The sequence below is a fragment of the Oryctolagus cuniculus genome, chromosome 9, assembly GCF_964237555.1.
Source record: "Oryctolagus cuniculus chromosome 9, mOryCun1.1, whole genome shotgun sequence".
NCBI classification, from domain to species: Eukaryota; Metazoa; Chordata; class Mammalia; order Lagomorpha; family Leporidae; genus Oryctolagus; species Oryctolagus cuniculus.
This window is the reverse complement of record NC_091440.1, coordinates 34,973,595-34,997,030: the sequence shown is the minus strand read 5'-3', so window position 1 is coordinate 34,997,030 and position 23,436 is coordinate 34,973,595. Positions and strand designations below refer to the sequence as shown.

The window sequence follows — 23,436 nt, the reverse complement described above, 5'->3', positions numbered from 1 at the left end:
TATTTTGTTATCAGTACCTATCTCTCATGAAGGCTAGCTTTTAAATTTTATTATGCTTTCAAATTAGAACTCCCTTAGCCAAAATGTTGCCAAGATCTGAAATCTCAAATATTTGTATTCTCTGCTTTGTTTGATTTGCCAGTTGCTCTCTGAACCTTGGCAACCTTCAACAGTTAAGTTGATCACTTGCCTGTACTTCCGATTCCAGTTCTGTTAATTCAAATGGATGAAAAATTGTGAAGCTACAGAAGGTATTTTCAGTAGACATAAATCATTACTAATTGCTGCTCTGCGTAATTTTATTAAAAGTGCAATTGAAAAACAGTCAAGCTAAGAATTTCAGGAATAGCCTTAAATTATTTGAGTGCTAGCTTTTCCCAGAGTGTCTTCTTTATTAATTTTAGTTTTGATGGTTCCCATTACCATATCCATAGCACAACATTCTTTCCCTATGTTAAAAAATTAATTTCAAATGATATTTGGGGAATATGATGGGCAAATGATGTCTGATAAGTCGTCATTATTCAACATACAAGCTCAAGTGGTTAAAAAATGGAACTTTGAGAACACTGGTGATTTTGTGAATGGTAAGTCACAATTCATATCTCCAAAATTTATTTTAAAATTTATAGCTTAAATTGACATACTATTGTATATTTATCAATGAAGTCAATTTTTCAACTCAAAATAAAAATTGTAATTTTTTTAGTTTTCTTGTGTCTTCGTTAATTTTTTTTCCTTTGTGATTAAATTCACTGATATCTTTCACTTTAAGAACTTTTTTCCATAACGCATTTCTCTTCTGTGTTATCTAATTCCATCCACACCTATTATTATCCCTCTCATTCCACTCATGCCTGATCCTTTTATTTACTCTGACCCTCTGGCATGGAGCTCCTAAGTGTACTATGTTTGTAGCAGCCTTTTTGCAATAGTAGGCAGGACTTCCACTGATTCAGCAAAGTTTTATTGCGTGTCTATATGTAATAATCAGTGTGCTAGATGTTGGAGATAAGGTAATAATAGCTTCTTTGAGATTTTGGAATATGTCTTCTTTATTCTAGTACCCTAGCACTTAACATGTGCCTGACCCTTAGCAGATCATCCATGAATTATTAAAATTTTGCCCAAAGCATCCCATCTGTATTTGGATTCTTTTCTCTTAGTTCATAATGGTTAATCCAAAGTTTGGGATTCATTCCATGTGCTGATCAGTAAAACATGGGGCAACAAATATTATTCTTAGATATTCAAATGAAATTCACTACTATGGCAACAAACGTGGCTTCAAGTGCTTCATTGTTCTGTTGAGCCAGGTGGCAATGCAACATTTAGTTGAATTGACTTTCTGGTTAGACAGCAATCTGTGCATTTCTAGTTTTGTGGAGCTGCACCTGAAATAGGTCTTTGATTTTGTGACCCACAGACCAGAAATTAAAGAATACAGAATCCATACAAGATTAAATTGCATATTTTAAAAACATATAGTATAATTCTTTGTGATCATATCACAAATGAAGTGTTTAAGATGTAAGATCATTTGCAAGTAAATTTTTATTTCTGAGTAAAGTAACATATAAATATTTTAATTTTTTTGAAAGACAAAGAAATAGAGAGAGAAAGAGAGAGACAGATACAGAGAGATATTCCATACACTGGTTCCTTCTCCAAATGCCTCTAGTAGCCAGTGCTATTACAGTGCTATAGATCAGGCCAAAGCCAGGAGCCTGTATTTCAATCCACACCTTCCATGTGAGTGGTGGGGACCCAACTATTTAACCCATCACTTACTGCTTCCTGAGTGTGCGTTAGCAGGAAGCTGGAGTCAGCAGTAGAGCTGAAACTTGAACCCAGGCATTCTAAAACAGGATATAGCATCTCAGGTTGTGTCTTAACCACTGTGCTTAATGATGGCCCAATGATATTTTAAAACTTCAGAAATGTATGCCAGAAAAAGTCTTATAATTATTCCCAAATTCATCTCCTGTGGGTAATCAAAATAAAACCAAACAGAAATGACATGCATATATTATTCAGTTATTTATTTACTGACTTTGTAAATGTATCTTACTATAATTTGTTTTGGGTCAGACTGCCTCATGGAACAATAAAAACTAATTTTTATTTACACTTGAAATAATGAAATTGTGCATGTATGGCATTGGGTCACACATCCTTTTGAAATCCCTGAGGCCTTATTCTTTGTTTTGCCCAACTTTCTTATTAAGAGTGAAGATTCATGCTGACTGATTTGAATAAGCCCTCATTTTTGTTCCCAAAAGAACATATGATTTGGTCTTCATGTTCTGCAATATTTTGTCTTTTTCAGGTCAATCTTTCTCAATGCCATTTCCTTCCTTCCATTTGTTTCTGTAAAGAGGAAATTATCCTTTTCAGGAGCAAAAGAATATTAAAAACCTTCTAAGGCAACTTTGTTTTAGCTTGTTTACAAGAAGAGGGTAGGTTTAAAAGATGGAGGGAACTGAGAAAGAAAGGGAGGGAAATTCAGCAAACTAAATAAGAAAGTCTTGGAACTTGAAATTAAATATGTATACCTATCTATATATTTCCAACATATTTATTTTAATTTTGACCAAAGTTCATGATCCATCAAATTTCATATACATTAAAAATATTGCTCAATTATCTTTGACTCCTTATAAAATAAAATTTGCACCCAACTGCTTATTAAAATGTTTTAGACCTAAGCCCACAACAAAATTACATCTCTAGAAATGCTGCTAGGTTTTCTAAAAGAACATCACTCTACTTAGAGCAAGAGCTCAGGGTTTTTGCATATGTTTATATAGATGCTTGTTTTCCTCTATAGACACCATGATGCAGTGGAAAGAGTATCTGATTCTGGAATTGGAAGAAGTAGGTGTGTGTCTCAGACTGTGTACCAGCAGCCCTGCACCCTTGGGTGAGTCACTTAACCTGTCCGATGCTTGTTTCTCTTTCAAATGAAAACTAAATGATACCAACCTTTCAGGTTTGGATTGTAGATCCTGTGGATAATATATGAAAAAGTGTTGTAAACTTGTAAAGTGTCATGCAAAGGATAATTATTTCATTTCAGGTTAACTCAAATATTGCTCTAAATTGGTATGTCCAACCAAAGCAAATGACTACCAAGCCCATATTAGCCCTAGTTCTATCTAGAAAGGTTTTAATTAGCAAGCTATCAATAGGACTAGTTTTTTTTTCTTTTTAAAGAACACATTTTTTGCAATGATTAAATTAGGAAAATACTATACGCTTTCCCTAATACAACCACTTTGAAGCTGAATCATTTGGCCCTTACCTCAAAATTTTCTCATTGTCAGATTCTAGAATCAATCCTGCCTTCCTTTAGAGAAGCCCTGTTAAGCTGTGAATTGGGAGTGAGAGCACACACAAACACAGGAACAACATACCCATCCGACAAGGCAGACACAGTGCCGATGGTCCACCATATTTTTAGGTGTTTATAAAATTTTTAATTCATTTTGAAATGGAAAAAAAAGTGAACTTTTAGGTCAAAGTAAATGTTTTAATATAATAATATGTTCCTGGTTATGTCAAGGGAATCATAAAATACAACTTGTAATGTATGTCGTAGGCCTCCGTAACCCAGGATGAGTTCTCTGAGGATCTCAGTTTCCTGCAGTTGAAGGCACACTGAGGCACTGTTCCAACAGCCGTGGTGTTGCCAGGAAGTCACAGTTCTGTGATGATTAGTTCTATCTTGGGAATAGGGAAGGCTTTGCAGAACTGATATTTAAATCAGACTTTGACAGATAAGTAAAGTTTCTACAGGTGGTGATGTTAGGGAGGGCACTTCTGGGAGAAAAAGCAGCATGAGACTTAAGAAATGGGGCTACAGGCAAAAAAAAAAAGTTGGAACTTGGTAGTGGTCCAAAACCAAAAATGGCTTCTTCAGTACAAAGTCAGGGGTGGGAGACTTTACTTATTTAACCAAGTGTTACTATTTTTCTCTATTGTCTTTTATTAAAATATTTTAGAACTATATCCACAAAATATAAAAACATCTGCAGAAAAACCTTATGAGTAAGCAATGGGTTGTTCAAAGAGCTATGAAATGAGATTGAATTAAGAGATGTTGTGTCAAGAACAGGGCAAAGTATTTTATTGTCAGTAATTCTCTGACTGCAAACAACAGGAAATGAGTAGCTAGTTCAGATAAAAGAAAGAAAAATAGGAAAGAATGGAAATTGGCTTTGCTAACATATATGAAGGTCAAATCAGAAGTCATTTATTTTCTTTTCCCCACAGCTGAACAACGTAACTTCCATCTAGAGGTCCAATTTTACCCCCAAACTATTGAACCAATTCCATAATTTGTCAGAACCTCTAGGTCAACACTCAGATTATCTAGCATCCAAAAATGTAAGCTGATTCATGCTCCCAATTTTGGTGACCTTGAGCCTTGCTACAAGACTGATACGGATTATGAAGTTAAATTCTTTTTTATTTTTATTTTTATTTATTTTTATTTATTTATTTTTTTGACAGGCAGAGTGGACAGTGAGAGAGAGACAGAGAGAAAGGTCTTCCTTTGCTGTTGGTTCACCCTCCAATGGCCACCGTGGCCGGCGCGCTGCGCTGATCCGATGGCAGGAGCCAGGAGCCAGGTGCTTTTCCTGGTCTCCCATGGGGTGCAGGGCCCAAGCACCTGGGCCATCCTCCACTGCACTCCCTGGCCACAGCAGAGGGCTGGCCTGGAAGAGGGGCAACCGGGACAGAATCCGGCGCCCCGACCGGGACTAGAACCCGGTGTGCCGGCTCCGCTAGGCGGAGGATTAGCCTAGTGAGCCGCGGCGCTGGCCATGAAGTTAAATTCTTAAACTACATGCCATTCTGTTCCTAAAGGCAAATTCTTACATTATATACTACTGCCATGGTTCTCTTTTTACTTTTGCCAGTTTTCCTTTGCTCCTCATCAGCCATATCTCTGCTCCTTATCTCCAAGGCCCTGTGAGTAGGGCTGATATTTATGCCTTATAGAGTAGCGTTGTACATCCTATATACATTGCTATCAGTTCTAATGTATTGAAACAGCCTTGGGGCTGGCACTGTGGTGCAGCAGGTTAATGCCCTGGGCTGAAGCACTAGCATCCCATATGGGTGCTGGTTCGAGACCTGGGCTGCTCTACTTCTGATCCAGCTGTCTGCTATGGCCTGGGAAGGCAGTAGAAGATGGCCCAAGTCCTTGGGCCCCTACACCCGCCTGGGAGACCCAGAGGAAGCTCCTGGCCTCTGGCTTCCGATTGTCACAGCTCTGGCCATTGTGGCCAATTGGGGAGTGAACCAGTGGATGGAAGACCTCTCTCTCTCTCTCTGCCTCTCCTCCTCTCTGTAACTCTGACTTGCAAATAAATAAATAAATCTTAAAAAAAAGAGAAAGAAACAGCCTTCTGATGGTCTCTGGAACCTGCTCTGACCAGTTGATCACTGCATGCGCCAGTGGTTGGATGTTGCCCTATCATTTCTGCCCATATCAACATTCAGTTTAATGTCTGATAGCATCTTTGGAACCTCAGTTTGAAGATGGCAAATGAAGATTCGTTGTATGTTAAAGCATTAGTGCTTCTCTTCATCTAAGGATGAGGTTAAATTTGTCCATCAGAAAATATTATTTTCAGAATTGGACTTAGTTTCTATCATTTAAGGGGCCAACCATGTCTAACTCAAATGAAAACTGTTGAGTGATTAGTTTTTTAGTAAATGCCTGCCAAACATGTTCAGAGACCATATATTAGGGACAAAAGCATAGATTAGTCATGGTTTTGACCCGCAAAGAACTTGCTTCTCTTCTTGGCTCTGCCACTTACTACTTTCTTCAGAACCATTCAGTTTTACCTCTTTTTCTTTTTAATTCAAAGTTATGGTAGAATTTTGTTGACTTTTGAAACTAGGTGACTAACTGGATTTAGTACTATATTTGAAGGTATAACAATACTCTTGAAACATACTTGTGTAGAGCCTCTGAAAAACCCATTCAAATAATCTCTGAAATACTCCATTTGTCTATCTGTCCATCCATCTATCCATCCATCTATTCATCTACCATTCCATAATCTTACTGGATTCATTCTTTTGAGAAATGTACTTGCAAAGAGAAAAAGACCTCCAAGAACTTTATAGACTAGTAGAGACATAAATACAAAAATACACAATTCCATTTTCATTGTGGAGATTAGGTCACATGGAGACAAACACACTAGTTTTGTAGGGTTATAATGTAAATGATCTTAGCTAGATTCTGGAAGATTATAGATCTGGATTGGCATTCTGGACCTACTCTTACTGAAGCCGCAGCTTTGAGTAAGTTATTTAACATTTCTGTGTCATGGCCTCCTCATCTGTTTTATGTATATAATGTCACTTGACTGACCCACAACAGGTGCCCATCGTATTAACTACCTCTCTCTTTTTCCCTGTCCTTCTTCTCTCTCTCTATTTTAAAATCTTCTGTACTCTACTTATTTATTTATTTATTTGAAAGACTGGGTTGGGGAGGAGGGGAGTTTGACAGATACCATTTTTTAAAAAGTTTATTTATTTATTTATTTGAGAGGGAGGGAGGGAGAGAGAGAGAGAAAGAAAGAGAGAAAGAGAAAGAGAGATCTTCCGTCTGCTGGTTCACTCCCCAGATGGCCTCAACAGCCAGAGCTGGGCCAATCCAAAGCCAGGAGCCAGGAGCTTCCTCCAGGTCTCCCATGTGGGTGCAGGACCGAAGCACTATCTTCCACTGCTTTCCCAGGAACATTAGCAGGAAGCTGAACTAGAAGTGGAACAACTGGAACTCCAATCAGTCACAAGTGGTAGCTTAAGCTCCTGTGTCACAGCGCTGCCCTGCCCCCATCTCCTGTCTTTGTTATCTTAATCTCAAAAACAAAAAGAGTTCAATATGATTTCTCAATTGTTTAAGTATGTAAAGTTTGGGACCAGCATTGTAGTATAGCAGGTTAAACCTGCTGCCTGTGACAGTGGCATCCTAAATGGTCACCAGTTAGTTTCCCAGCTGCTCCACTTCCTATCCAGCTCCCTGATAATGTGCCTGGAAAATCAGTGGAAGATGGTCCAAGTGCTTGGGCTCCTGCAACTCATGTTGGAGACCTGGAAAAAGCCCCTGGCTCCTGGTTTTGGCTTGCACCAGTGCGGGCTATTGTGGCCACCTGTGCAGTGAACCAGCAGATAGATCTCTCTGTCTCTCCCTTTCTCTCTAACTCCAACTTTCAAATAAATAAATCAATATTTTTTTTTTTAGAATGTAACTGTTTATGATTTAAGAACAATTGACTTAAGGAGTACTTTCGTGAATTATGATGAAATAGGCAGTACCTTCTACAACTACAGTAAACTTTTATTAGTAACTTTCAGGCTCCTCTCACTTCAGGACCTGATGTATCTCCTTCCTCTTACTTGTAGATCTCTTTCTTCTGTGCTTGCATGGTATACTCCACTCAACCTCCAGGGCCCAGTCTAGGAGTCACTTCCCCAATGATGATTTCTGGGAGCTTCATTTGAGAATTATCTTGGGACTCTATATTCATACTGTCAAAATATTATCACAGTACAATAATCTCCTACTTATTGGTAAATGCCAGAATTTGATGTCTAGAATCTTTTAATGTATTTCCATTTAAAAAAGGCAGTGATAAAGATCCACCAACCATAAGCCCTTCTGAGGGCTGTTTTATAGTTGTCAGCAAAGAAAGGGGATCTATTTATATTTCATGCTCTCAATGCAAAATAGATGCAGATTATTAACATCTGGTATGTAAATCATTTGGCATATGCCAGGCACTAAGCTGAGTACTTTATGTGCGTTATTTCATTTACTGTTTATATCAACTTCAAGAAATATATTTATGCCTTCTTTTTTTTCAAGATTTATTTATTTTACTTGAAAGTCAGAGTTACACAGAGAGAAGAGAAGTAGAGAGAGAGAGAGAGGTCTTCTGTCCGCTGGTTCACTCCCCAATTGGCTGCAATGGCTGGAGATGCGCTGATCCGAAGCCAGGAGCCAGGAGCTTCTTCTAGGTCTCCCACACAGGTGCAGGGGCCCAAGGGCTTGGGCCATCTTCCACTGTGTTCCTAGGCCATAGCCGAGAGCTGGATAGGAAGTGGAGTAGCCGGGACTTGAACCAGTGTCATATGGGATGCGGCACTGCAGGTGGTGGCTTTACCCGCTGTGCCACAGCACCAGCCCCTATTTATGCCTTCTATTACACAAATTACTATGTTTCCTAAATCTCAAGACACCATAGATTGTAAAAATAAGGAAGACAAAAACATCCAACAAAAACTCAAAACAGCAACAACCCATTTATTATTAGTTTAGCAACAGCTTTTCAGGGAAAGAAGGATGCACAACCTTTTAATATACACATTAATTCTAAGGTGATACAAATATCAGATGCATTAGAATTGAGGCAAAAAGTCAAATTTGAACTCAGGGCTATACAGCTACAGAATCAATTTTTTTAAATTTATTTTTTAAGGAATAGAAATTTCATAAGTACAACTTTAGGAATATAGTTATTCTTCCCACCATATCAGTCCTTCCACCCCCATTCCCACACCTCCTCCTCCTCCTTCTCTCCTTGCCAATCCTATTCTCCTTTAAGATTCATTTTCTTTTTTTTTTGACAGGCAGAGTGAACAGTGAGAGAGAGAGACAGAGAGAAAGGTCTTCCTTTGCCGTTGGTTCACCCTAAAATGGCCGCCGCACCTCGCTGATCCGAAGGCAGGAGCCAGGTGCTTCTCCTGGTCTCCCATGCGGGTGCAGGGCCCAAGGACTTGGGCCATCCTCTTCTGCACTCCCGGGCCACAGCAGAGAGCTGGCCTGGAAGAGGGGCAACCGGGACAGAAACTGGCATCCTGACCAGGACTAGAACCTGGTGTGCTGGCGCCGCAGGCAGAGGATTAGCCTATTGAGCCGTGGCGCCGGCCTAAGATTCATTTTCAATTAACTTTGTACACAGAAGACCAACTCTGTACTAAGTAAAGATTTCAACAATTTGCTTATACACACACATAAAGAACTTTTTGAGAACTGGTTTTATGGTTAACTCTCTCTCTTTTGTTTTTAAAGATTTATTTTATTTATTTGAAAGACAGAGTTACAGAGAGAGGTAAAGATAGAGAAAGGTCTTCCATCCACTAGTTCACTCCCCAGATGGCCACAATGGCCGAAGCTGTGCTGATCCGAAGTCAGGAGCCAGGAGCTTCTTCTGGGTCTCCCACATGGGTGTTGGGGCCCCAAGACTTGCACCATCTTCTGCTTTCCCAGTCCATAGCAGAGAGCTGGATTGGAAGAGGAGCAGCAGAGACTGGAACCAGCGCTTTAGGCCAGGACTTTAACCTGCTGTGCCACAGTGCCAGCTCCTCTCAATACAACTCAATGAGGACAGAGGTCCTGTATGGGGAGTTAGTGCACAGTTACTCCTGTTGTTAACAATTAACACTCTTAATGTATGATGTCAGTGATCAACTGAGGATCTTGATATGAGCTGCCTAGGCTATGGAAGCCTTTGGAGTCCACAAACTCTGTCAGTATTTGGACAAGGCCATAAGCAAAGTAGAAGTTCTTCTACCCTTTAGAGAAAAGTACATTTCTTTGACGGCCACTTCTTTCTGCTGGGGTATCACTCACAGAGATCCTTCATGTAGAACATTTTTTCCACAGTGTCTCAGCTTTCCATGCCTGAAATGTTCTCATGGGTTTTTCAGCCAGACCAGAAAGCCTTAAGGGCTAGTTCTCAGGTCAGAGTGCAGAACCAATATTTTTAACAGTATATTCTCTGTGTATTCAGAAAATTAGCCCTCAACTCCATGGCACTTATGAAAAACTCATGACATAAATAATTATTTCATTTATAACTGTGAAAATATACAAAGAAACTCACAGAGAATGTAAATGCTAAAATAAAATAAAAGCAAAGCAACCAACAAACATTAAATTCAAACTTACAAGCAATATTAGATTTGCAGTGATGCAGAAAATACAGAATATTTATTAATGTTTTAGTCACTTTATATTATTTCTTTTAACTCTCATAATTTTGTAGGATAAATGTATTATTACAATCCATATTTAACAAATAAGGAACTGAGGCACAAAACCTGCACTAGATAATATAATAATAAAGGAGAATTTGTATTAGATTTGAGGAGACTAATTCTAAAGCCCACAACATATGGAATTGGTAGAAAATTCTACAATTTCTCAGATCCCAGGGTTGAAATTATATTTTCTGAGCAGTTGAATAAAATTGTTCAAGAGAAATGTTTGCTGTTGGAGCAGGTTTTTAACAGGGGAAATCTGGTTTGTTGTGGAAATGAGATCCTTCTAGACTCTCGTTTTCTGCACAGATCTGAATCTTGCCAGCTTCAAATTTGACAGTCCTGGTAAAAGCAACTGCTTTTAGTCTGGTTGCTATCTCTAATACCTCTAGACTGAAGTCCCCTAGTGGGCAGATGGTATATTTTGTTCCTGATTCTATCAGGGGCTGGCATAGGCAAGGGACTCGGTGAATCCTTACTGAATAAACAAAGTGTGAAAGAAATTAATCACAGCCATTTACTTTTGAGCAAAGAAAATGCCCATCTTGAAGAATGTGACCTATACATCAGGCCATGGCCAGTATCTATAGAGTTATGTGTTATAAGAAGGACTCCCTACTTTAGGTACATAGACTAGGAAGACACCACTGGGCAGGTATTCTATTTCTAAGTCAGCTCAATGCAATCCAATTCTAGAAAGTCATAGAGTCCAGCTGGGCAAATAGAAGCTAGAGTCATGAGCAGAGTTGGGAGTCAAATCTAGGCACCTACCATACTGGGTGTGGGCATCCTAATCCATAGTTGCTAGGTCGAATGCCCTGTCCTAAACCTTAAATCTTAAAGTTCCTCTCTATCACTTAGACATATACATACTCCAAAAATTTAGGAGTTAAACCAACATATCTTTCTTAATCAAAAATAACCCCAACTAAAAACCTTTCACCCTGATTATATCTTTGCCATAGCATGACTTTTAGGATTAACATTTGTATTTTTAGTAAGTTTCATAGAAGTGCTTTCAAAAAGTTTATGGCCATTTTTAGGGAAAGAGAATGTTTCAATTCAGTTTACAAATCCTCAGGTTAGACCAAGGCTTTTTAATCCCCAGATTCATTTAAAAATATGATCACTGTGATGGATCTCAAGTGTCTTCGGTTGTTCCTATCAGTAGTGAAATTTCTTACTCAGTAAGCAAAAACTGCAAAATGGAAAGAGTTCTGATGTTAGACACATTAGAGTTCTGATGTTAGACCTGTTGCTTCCTTGGCTGTGAGGATGATTCACTCTGTTGTGTGGGCGAGGTGCATGGGTAGAAGCCAGCTCTGATTTCTACATTGGTAAACAGGCAGGGGCAACTCTATCAGGAGAACCCTCGTGAGTGCTAGTGAAAAACAAAGTCAAGTTTTCAGAAGAAAATCTGATGCTAGTGTCAGCATTGCTAATGCCTACTAACGATGGTTGCCCCTGAGTTATTGGAAACTTTAATTTGTAGCTCTTTTAAAGTGCTGTGGTTTCTAGATGTCAAGGTGCTTTCTTTTCTGGGAGTGTTGGCTTGGTCCCTGAGTAGGTACAAACACTGGAGTGAGAGGACAGGCAAAAAAAAGGGTTGGATCACCTGGAAAAGTACTGAGTGGTAATTAAAGGGTGAGAGCTTCAGAGATGTGATTTTGAAACTGGCTTTTCATTTTACTGTATGATTTTACTTTATGAGTTTGGCCTCTCAATGGCTTTGCTTTCTTCACTTGCCATAGTCCCTACCTTGAATGGTTGTTGTAAGGATTATGCATAAAAGTCGCTTAGCACAATGTCTGGTTCCTGCTTAATGTTTGGTAAATGATAGCTTTTTCTATTGTGAAGCTATGATCCTGGAGTTTTTTTTTTTTTTTTTTTTGGGGGGGGGGTCTGAAATTCCTTACCATAGGTTGATTTATAAATCCTAGAAATAGCTAGAATTAATAAAACTTTGGGGAATTTTGAACTTTTGCAATAGTGCTAAGAATAGCCACCAAATCAGCCTTAATGAATCCTAAATAGTTTTCAATGAACTTGCCTAGATGTAGACTATAAACAAAATAATGATGATTATAGAAATAGGAACATTATTGGTTTCTACATGTTCAAAGTAAATTTTATTTGCCAAGTGCTTTAAATACATGATTGTAAGTATGTACAACAATGGCACAAATTAAGTATCATTATTCAGATTTTGTAGATAAAGCAGAGGGAAAGAGATTGAGGAATATCTTCAAAGCCATGTTTGTTTTACTCCAGAGCCTTTGTTCTCTCTACTACATCCTGCTGTCTGCTCACATGGGCTATGAAGTTTGTATTAGGGATAAGTGTAGTGAACATCATGAGGTTATTTTGTCTCCCTAGTGAATACCAAATATTTTGCTGCCAATTTCACAATCTCTGAGGGAGTTCTACAAATTCTTCTTTGCTGGAATCCAGAATCCCTTTAGCTGATTAAATTATTTCCATTGCTGTGGATTTCAATTCAATCTAATAGTAACAAGGCACTGTCTTGACAAAGGATAACTGTTGTTAGGAGTTTTTCTGAGAACAGCATTTTTCATAACTTTGCAATGAAAATTTGGAGACTAGAATTATTAACATCTGTCCAATTCATAGAGAGAAAAAAGTTCTCCCTTGATTTTATTTCTATTGGAATTTGCCATGAGGTTTTTAAAAGTGATTTTAAAAAAATGGAAGCAATCAAGTATTAGAATAGACCACAATATTGGAAAGACAGATAAAAGTTGAATCAAACATGAACAATCACCCTTACATTCCGACTCTTAATTTTTACAAAGATCTCTTTTCAATACATTTAATGATGTATACTTAACCCTACTCTAAGTAAAAGAGTTCACCAAACAGTATGAAGACAAAACAAAACAAAACAAAACACAAAAAAAAACCACTTTTCCTCAAGGGAAGAGGCAAGACTATCAGCAATCATTGAATCTCAAAATGTCTATTTCACTCCAATACATTACATTTCAGGTACTCTATTAGTTACCTCTGTCGGGGAAAACATGATATCTGTCTTTTTGGGACTGGCTTATTTCACTAAGTATAATATTTTCCAGTTGTGTCTATCTTGTTGCAAAAGACAGGATTTTATTTTATTTTATTTTTTACAGCTGAGTAGTGCTCCATAGGGTATATATACCATAGTTTCTTTATCTAGTCAAAAGTTGTTGGACATCTGGGTTGATTCCACATCTTAGCTATTGACAATTGGGCTACAGTGAACATGGGAGTACAGATAACTCTTTCATGTGCTGATTTCATTAGGTTTGGGTAAATTCCCAGGAGTGAGATGGCTGGATCATATAATATAATAGGGTTTCTGCAGTGTCTCCATATGTCTTCCACAGATGCTACACCAGTTTACATTCCTACCAATAGTGGATCAGGGAACTTTTTTTTCCCCCACATCCTTGCTAGCATTTGTCCTTTGTTGATTTCTGTATGAGAGCCATTCTAACTGGAATGAGGTGAAACCTCATTGTGATTTTGATTTGCCTTTCCCTGATGTGTAGTGATCCTGAGGATTTTCTCAAGTGTCTGTTGGCCACTTTAATTTCATCTTTTGAAAAATATTTGTTCAAGTCCTTTGCCCATTTCTTAACTGGATTGTTTGTTTTGTTGCTGAGTTTCTTTAACTCTTTATAGATCATGGATATTAATCCTTTATCAGTTGCATACTTTGCAGATATTTTATCTTATTGTGTCAGTTGCCTCCTCACTTTGCTGAGTGTTTCTGTTGCAGTGCAGAAGCTTCTAAATTTGATATAATCTCATTTATTATCTTTGGCTTTGATTGCTTGTGCCTCTGGGGTTGTTTCCAAGAATTCTTTGCCTATGCCAATGTCTAGCAGAGTTTCCCTAATGTTTTTCTAATAATTAATTGGTATTGGGTTATAGACTTAGGTCTTTGATCCATTTTGAAAGGACTTTTATATAAGGTAAAAGGTAGGGGTGTTGCTTCTTACTTCATGCAGAGATCCAGTTTTCTCGGAACTATTTGTTGAAGAGCATCCTTTCTCCAGAGATTAATTTTATTTGCTTTTTCAAAGATAAGTTAGTTGTAGATGCATGGATTGATTTCTGGAGTTTCTATTCTGATCCACTGCTCTACATGTCAGTTTTTCTGTCATTCCCAGACTGTTTTGATTATAGCTGCCCTGTAGTAGGTCTTGGTATTTTGATTGGAATTTCATTCAGTCTGTATATTGCTTTTGTTAGTGTGGACATTTTGATAATATTGATTCTTCATACCCATGAACATGGAAGATTTTCCCCCATTTTTGTGTCCTCTTCTATTTATTTCTTTTGTTTTGTAATTTTCATCATAGATATCTTGGACATCCTTGGTTAAATTTATTCCAAAGTATTTTATTTTTTTTTGTAGCTATTGGGAATGGGATTGATCTTTGAAGTTCTGTGTATTGTCTGTGTGGACAAGACTATTGATTTTTTGTATTAATTTTATATCCTGCTGCTTTACCAAACTTTTATGAGAGCCAATAGTTTCGTAGTGGAATCTTGGATTATCCTATATATAGAATCATGTAACCTGCAGGTAGGGATAGTTTGACTTCCTCCTTCCCAGTTTGTATCCCTTTGATTTCTTTTTATTTCCTAATGGCTCTGGCTAAACCTTCCAGGCCTATTGTTTTCTTCTATGCTCCAATTTTTTTTATGAATATAAATTTCCAAAGTACAGCTTATGGATTACAATGGCTCCCCCCCCCATAACTTCCCTCCCACCCGCAACTCTCCCCTTTCCTTCTCCCTCTCCCCTTCCATTCACATCAAGATTCATTTTCAATTCTCTTTATATACAGAAGATCAGTTTAGCATATATTAAGTAAATTTTCAACAGTTTGCACCCACATAGAAACATAAAGTGAAAAATACTGTTTGAGTACTAGTGATAACATTATATCACAATGTACAGCACATGAAGGACAGAGATCCTACATGAGGAGTAAGTGCACAGTGACTCCTGTTGTTGGCTTAACAAACTGACACTCTTGTTTATGGCATCAGTAATCACCCTAGGCTCTTGTCAGGAGTAGCCAAGGCTATGGAAACCTTTTGAGTTCACCAACTCTGATCATATTTAGACAAGGTCATAGTCAAAGTGGAAGTTCTCTCCTCCCTTCAGAGAAAGGTACCTCCTTCTTTGATGACCTGTTCTTTCCACTGGGATCTCACTCACGGAGATCTCTCATTTAGGTCATTTTTTTTTTTTTTTTTGACAGAGTGTCTTGGCTTTCTATACCTAAAATACTTTCATGGGCTTTTCAGCCGGATCTGCATGCCTTAAGGGCTGATTGTGAGGCCAGAGTGCTATTTAGGACATCTGCCATTCTATGAGTCTGCTGAGTATCTCACTTCCCATGTTGGATCACTCTCTCCCTTTTTATTCTATCGGTTAGTATTTTCAGACACTAGTCTTGTTTATGTGATCCCTTTGACTCTTAGTCCTATCATTATGATCAATTGTGAACAGAAATTGATCATTGGGACTAGTGAGATGGCATTGGTACATGCCACCTTGATGGGATTGAATTGGAATCCCCTGGTAAGTTTCTAACTCTACTGTTTGGGGTAAGTCAGCTTGAGCATGTACCAAATTGTACATCTCTTCCCTCTCTTATTCCCTCTCTTATATTTAACAAGGATCACTTTTCAGTTAAGTTTCAACACTTAAGAATAACTGTGTATTATTTTCAGAATTCAACCAATAGTATTAAGTAGAGCAAACAAAAAAACTACTAGGAGGGATAAAGTATTAAGTTGTTCATCAACAGTCAGGGCAAGGACTGATCAAGTCACCATTTCTCATAGTGTTCGTTTCACCTCAACAGGTTTCCTTTTCAGTGCTCAGTTAGTTGTCACCGATCAGTGAGAACATATGATATTTGTCCCTTGGGAGTGGCTTATTTCACTCAGCATAATGTTTTCCAGATTCCTCCATTTTGTTGCAAATGACCAGATTTCATTGTTTTTTACTGCTGTATAGTATTCTGTAGTGTACATATCCCATAATTTCTTTATCCAGTCTATTGTTGATTGGCATTTAGGTTGATTCCAGGTCTTACTATTGTGAATTGAGCTGCAATAAACATTAAGGTGCAGACAGCTTGTTTGTTTGCCAATTTAATTTCCTTTGGGTAAATTCCAAGGAGTGGGATGGCTGGGTTGAATGGTAGGGTTATATTCAGGTTTCTGAGGAATCTCTAGACTGACTTCCAAAGTGGCTTTACCAGTTTGCATTCCCACCAACAGTGGGTTAGTGTCCCTTTTTCCCCAATCCTCCCCCGCAACCAGCTGGGACCCTCGCACCGCGCTGATCCTAAGGCAGGAGCCAGGTGCTTCTCCTGGTCTCCCATGGGGTGCAGGGCCCAAGTACTTGTGCCATCCTCCACTACACTCCTGGGCCACAGCAGAGAGCTGGCCTGGAAGAGGGGCACCCGGGACAGAATCTGGTGCCCCGTCCGGGACTAGAACCCCGTGTGCCGGCACCGCTAGGTGGAAGATTAGCCTGTTGAGCCACGGCGCCGGCCAAGATTTATTTTTAAGTATCTTTATATACAGAAGGTAAACGCTGTACTAAGTAAAGATTTCAACAGTTTGTACCACACAGACAGACAAAGTATAAAGAGCTGTTTGAAGACTATTTACTGTTTGAAGACTGTTTACTGTATAGATTAACACATTAAGGATTTTTGTGTTTATATTTATTAGGGAAATTGATCTATATTCCTCTTTCTCAGTTGTATCTTTTTATCATTTAGGAATTAAGATGATGCTGGCTTCAGAGAAGGAGTTTGGGGAAGATTACCTCCCTTTCAATAATTTAAATAGCTTGAAAGAATTGGAGATAGTTGTCCTTTAAATGTCTGGTAGAATTCAGCAGTGAATCCATCTAGTCCTGGGCTTTTCTTTGTTGGGAGGGTTCAATTACTGATTCAGTCTCCATCTTGGTTATTGATCTATTTGGGTTATCTATATATATTTTTTGATGTAATATATATGTACACATTTATAAATTTATATGAATTTATACATTTTAGGTGTTTCGAAACCAATGTCAGTGTTGTCTGAATGAGTAACCTGGAGCGAGGATACTGCAAAAAATTATTCAGCAATGAAAAATTACCTGTCTGGGCACTGGAAACATAACACAATAATATTTTCTTGGCTCAATTTTGGTAGGTTTTATGTATCCAAGTATCTGTCTATTTCTTCTAGGTTTCCTAATTTGTTGACATACATCTCTTTGTAGTAAATCCTGATGATTGTTTTATTTTTGTTGTTTCTATTTTTACATTTCCTTTTTCATTTCTGATATTATTAATTTGAATCTTGTTTCTTTGTTTTGTAGTTAGTTAAATCAATGGTGTATCAATTTTTTACTTTTTTAAAAAAACAGATCTTTGTTTCACTGATCTTTTGTATTTTTCTTTTGTTTAGTTTCAATTTTTTAATTTCTTCTCTAATTTTTATTATTTGTTTTCTCCTACTAATTCTGGGATTCATTTGTTGTTTTTCTAGGTTCTTGAGATGCTTTGATAGTTCATTTATTTAGTGCCTCTCCAATTTCTTGATGTAGGCACCAATTGGTATAAACTTTCTTTTCTTTTTTTTTTTTTTTTTTTTTGTTGACAGGCAGAGTGGACAGTGAGAGAGAGACAGACAGAGAGAAAGGTCTTCCTTTTGCCATTGGTTCACCCTCCAATGGCCGCTGCGGCCGGCGTACTGCGCTGACCCGAAGCCAGGAGCCAGGTGCTTCTCTTGGTCTCCCATGCGCGTGCAGGGCCCAAGCACTTGGGCCATCCTCCACTGCACTCCCTGGCCACAGCAGAGAGCTGGGCTGGAAGAGGGGCAACCGGGACAGAATCCGGTGCCCCGACCTGGACTAGAACCCGGTGTGCTTGAGCCGCTAGGTGAAGGATTAGCCTATTGAGCTGCAGCGCCAGCCGCTATAAACTTTCATCTTAACACTGCTTTTGTTGTATCCCTTATGTTTTGATATGTTGTACTTTCATCCTCATTCATTTGCAGAATTTTTTTGATTTCTCTTTTGATTGCTTCCATGACCCAGTGTTCATTCAGGAACATGGTTTTTAGTCTTCTTGTGTTTGCATATGTTCTAGAGATACTTGAATTGTTGATTTACATCTTCATTCCATTGTGGGAAGACACATTGTACAATTTCAATTTTTTTGAATTTGGTGATACTTGCTTTATGGCCTAGCATGTGGTCTTTCCTAGAGAAAGTTTCATGCACTGGTGAGAAGAATGTGTATTCTGCAACTGTGGGATGAAATGTTCTGTAGATATCCATTAGGTCCATTTGGTATATAATGTTGATTAACTCTGCTGTTTTTGCTGATATTCTGTCTGGTTGATCTGTCCATTGCTGAACATGGGGTATTTAAGTCCCCCCTTACTGTTGTTTTGGAGTCTACATCCCTCTTTAGATTCATGAACACTTATTTTAAATAGCCAAGTGCCCTGTAATTGTGTGTATATACATTTATTATAATCACATCTTCCTGTTGAATTGATCCCTTAATCATTATATTGTGCCCTTGTCTCTTTTAACTGTTTTGGTGTTATAGTCTATTTTGTATGATATTAAGGTGGCTACTTCAGCTCATTTTTTGTTTCTGTTAGCATGGAATATCTTTTCCATCCTTTAATTTTCAGTCTGTGGGTATCTTTGTTGGTGAGATGTGTTTCTTGTAGGCAGCAAATAGATGGCTCTTATTTTTTAATCCATTCAGCCAATTTGTATCTATTAACTGGAAAGTTGAAGCCATTTACATTCAAGGTAACTATTGATAAGTAATGACTTAGCCATGCCATTTTTCCATAAATATTCTATTTTTTTAATTTGGATTCCCTTTGTACTTTTACTGGAAGATTTTCTGCTTTCACCTCCTTTCACACTGATGAACATATTTCTGTGTTCCTGTGTGTAATATATCCTTAAGCATCTTTTGTAAGGTTGGATGAGTAGTGACAAATTCTTTCAATTTCTGTTTGTTGTGGAAGGTCTTTATTTCACTTTCTTTTCTTTTCTTTTTTTTTTTTTTTGACAGAGTGGACAGTGAGAGAGAGAGACAGAGAGAAAGGTCCTCCTTTTGCCATTGGTTCACCCTCCAATGGTCGCTGTGACTGGCGTGCTGTGGCCAGCACACCGCGCCGATCCGATGGCAGGAGCCAGGCGCTTATCCTGGTCTCCCATGGGGTGCAGGGCCCAAGCACTTGGGCCATCCTCCACTGCCTTCCCGGGCCACAGCAGAGAGCTGGCCTGGAAGAGGGGCAACCGGGACAGAATCTGGTGCCCCAACCAGGACTAGAACCTGGTGTGCCAGCGACACAAGGCAGAGGATTAGCCTAGTGAGCCGTGGCACTGGCCTTTATTTCACTTTCATTCATAAGTGAGAGCTTTGTAATGTACAATATTCTGGGTTGACAGTTTTTTTCTCTTAAGAATTAGAATATATCTCTACTTTCTCTTCTACCCTGTATGGTTTCTGATAAGAGGTTCACTGTGAGTCTAATTGGAGATCCTATGAAAGTAACCTGGCATTTCTCTTATGCACATTTTAGAATATTTTCTTTATGCTATATTGTTGAAAGTTTGACTAAAATGTTTGTGATGAAGATCTTTTCTGGTTACATCTACTAGGAGTTCTATGTGTTTCCTTTACTTGGATATCTCTTTGTTTCTCCAAACTGGGGAAGTTTTCTGTAATTATTTCACTAATAAGGCCTTATAATCCATTCTGTCTTTCCATACCTTCAGGAATTCCCAAGACTCATATTGTGGGTCATTTGATAATATTCCATAAATTTCCAACATTATTTTAAATTTTTCTTATTTCTTCTTTTTTTTGTTGTGACTTTAATATTTCCAGAGAAATGGCCGGCGCCATGGCTCACTAGGCTATTCCTCCACCTAGCGGCGCCGGCACACCGGGTTCTAGTCCCGGTCGGGGCGCCAGATTCTGTCCTGGTTGCCCCTCTTCCAGGCCAGCTCTCTGCTGTGGCTCGGGAGTGCAGTAGAGGATGGCCCAAGTGCTTGGGCCCTGCACCCCATGGGAGACCAAGAGAAGCACCTGGCTCCTGGCTTCAGGTCAGCATGGTGCACCGGCTGCGGCGGCCATTGGAGGGTGAACCAACGGCAAAGGAAGACCTTTCTCTCTGTCTCTCTCTTTCACTGTCCACTCTGCCTGTCAAAAAAAAAATTCCAGAGAATTGTCTTCTAACTTGGATATTGTTTCTTCTGTGTCACCAAGTCTATTGTTAAGGCTTTTCATCACATTTTGTATTTGATCTATTAAATTCTTCATTTCTAATATTTCATTTTGATTTCTCTTTCAAATCTCGATTTCATGGGTAAAATTTTCATTCATGTCTTGTATGGATTTCTTTAATCCATGGATTTTCTTCTGAGTAACCCTATGAATAATCTTTTGAATTCCATTTCTGGCATTTCATCAATCTCTTCAACTTCACATTCTAGTATTGAAGTGTTTTTGTATTCCTTTGGGGGCATCATGTTGTCTTCTTTATTCTTGTTTCTTGAATTTCTGCATTTATTTTTAGACATTTGTGGAGATACTTGTTGTTTTTTTTTTTCCCTCTGATGGCTTTTATCTTTATACTTTGTCTCTTTGGCTTATTGGAGTTCTGCTGTTTTAGTGAATATCCAGAGGCATGTGCTGGGTGTGGCCAGGGAGCTCTGTTTGGTGTTCCAGGGTGGCAGAAATATCCAAGATGATACCCAAGTTGGGTGTGTTAGATCTCTGTTTTTATCAGAGAAGACATTTGTTCAGCTTTGTTGGTGTACTCTCACCCTCACCTCTTCTCCGCCAAGGTGACCAATGCCCGAGTGCTAGTCTCAGTGAATGCAATATTCATCCACGCTGCCACAAGAACCACATAAAGAATCGATGCAGACCTCAGTGTGAGACAGATCCAACCAAAACCCACCCCAGTCAATCAGGGAGCCCTGAGTGTGTGGAACCACCCATACTGATTGCCCCGAGACCAAGATACACCCTACACCCTCCCATGAAACTACAGTGTTTCCACAGTCCCAGCACACAAGGCTCCCACAGTAATGGAGTGCTGAGGATCCACTCTGCCATGCTAGTCAGTCCCATTACAGAGAGGTGGAGATGCCACCAAAGCCAACCACCTGTGAGTACTCTGTCCATGCAGCCTGAGCCCCAGAGACTGTGGAGTGCTGGGTAGCCAGGGGCACCTCACAGTCTTATGTGGGGCCTAGCCTCCTGTCATTTTTCCCAGTTAGACTGAGGCGTCTCTTCTTGGCTGGTTGTTTGGTGTGCAGATAGAAACTGGCATGGCTTTTAATGTCCAAAATGGCACCCTCCTCTCTCAGACCGTGGCAGGGTACCATTGTCTGGGGGCATGGAGAGAGAGAAAAGGACCCTTTTTTTCCCTCTAGGTCAGCGGGTACACTGTCCTCCACAGGGCTCTAGGCTGGACTCACACCAGGCTCTTCCTGCAGCTTTATCATCAGTGGCTTGGGCTGCTGCAGTCTGGTCTCAGCTCACTCTCCACAGCAGACTCTGAGGCTCTCAGGTGCTGGGGTCCTGTGTTCTGCCTGTGTTCATGCTGTGCATCCACACCTCCATGGTAGAGTCACAGTGTCCTGCGTTCTGTGGAGTTTCCGCTGCAGTTTTCTCCCTAACTCTTCCCTGAGATTGCAGTCCCTCCATCTTTTTTTTTTTTTTTTTCCTAAACTATCTTCCCCTGGCCTAGAGCAGGAAGCTCCTTCCTATTCTGCCATCTTGGTGCTCTCCAAAATTCTAATCAGGTGGTTGTTTTGTTGTTGATAAATCCCCATCCTGAAGCTATCTATGTCCCCCTCCTCCCCTTGGGTCATGTTAGCTAACAAAAAACACATCACTTAGAAAATTCCATTGGTTTTAGGACATCTGTGCTAGGAACCAGGAGTGGACCAAATATATACTCATTTTTTTATTATACCACAAAAAAAGCCAACCATATGGACAATATCATTAAATATTAATGAACTAACCCTATTTGTCTTAAATGTCAAATATAATTTAAAATGCAGTGCTTCAGTTGTACTAGCCCCATTTGAGGTATATTATAGACACATATGGATAGTTGCTATCATATAGTATAGTGCAGATATAAAACATTTAATCACAGAAAGTCCTACTAAACAATATTAGAAATAAGGACTATCAAGTTGGATTAAAGGAAAAACAAGACCAGTTTTGTGTTATCTACAAGAGATACACTATAAACAGGCACAGAAAGATATACCACACAAAGAGTGCACATCAGAATGCTGGAGTGACTATATTAATGTCAGATCAAACAGGCTTCAAGACAAAGCTCTCTTAGAAATGCAAAACAATATTCCATAAAGATAAAAGTATTAATTCAGCAAGAAACCCTCACAATTATAAATGTTCATATACCTAATAAGAGAACCTCTACATATACAAAATAAAACTAAGAATTAAAGATAGAGATGAACAACTCCATGATCATATTTGTTGATTTTATGACTCCTTTATGAGCAGAGTGACTTGGCACAGGGGTCAGGACACAGAATATGAAAGCAACTATCAACCATCACACCCAGTGAGTATTTATAGAAGACCATACCCAAACACTGCAAAATACATATTCTTTTTTAAAATGTGCAATGTGTTTCTTTATGAAAGCCTGTAAAACTTGCCTAAATAAATCTGAAAGGATTAAAATCAGAGTATTTTTTCCTTTCTTTTTTTTTAAAAAAATGTATTTTGAAAGGCAGAGAGGGGCTAGCGCCGCGGCTCAGTAGGCTAATCCTCCACCTAGCGGCGCCGGCACACAGGGTTCTAGTCCCGGTCGGGGCGCCGGATTCTGTCCCGGTTGCCCCTCTTCCAGGCCAGCTCTCTGCTGTGGCCCAGGGAGTGCAGTGGAGGATAGCCCAAGTGCTTGGGCCCTGCACCCCATGGGAGACCAGGAGAAGCACCTGGCTCCTGCCATCGGATCAGCGCGGTGCGCCAGCCACAGTGCACCAGCCATGGCGGCCATTGGAGGGTGAACCAACAGCAAAAGGGAAACCTTTCTGTCTGTCTCTCTCTCTCACTATCCACTCTGCCTGTAAAAAAAAAAAAAGGCAGAGAGATGGCAAGGGAAGGGAATGAGGGCAGGCCAAAGCAAGGAACACAGAACTCCATCCAGATCTCCCACATAGGTGGCACAGTCACCTGGTGCTTTCCAGGGTATGTATTAACTGGAAGCTGGCATCGGAAGCAGACCTGGAACTCAGACCTA

The 23,436-nt window shown here is 39.3% G+C and overlaps 1 long non-coding RNA gene across 2 annotated transcripts in view; it reads left to right on the top strand.

Moving 5' to 3' along the window:
• Positions 1–473: 473 nt before the first annotated feature.
• Positions 474–23,436, top strand: part of LOC138843768 (uncharacterized) — a 129,179-nt gene continuing 106,216 nt past the window's right edge. For both annotated transcript variants that reach the window (XR_011378749.1, XR_011378750.1), the window contains exons 1-2: positions 474–587; positions 2,831–2,923. This is a non-coding gene — a long non-coding RNA (uncharacterized lncRNA). The remainder of the gene's footprint in view (positions 588–2,830; positions 2,924–23,436) is intronic.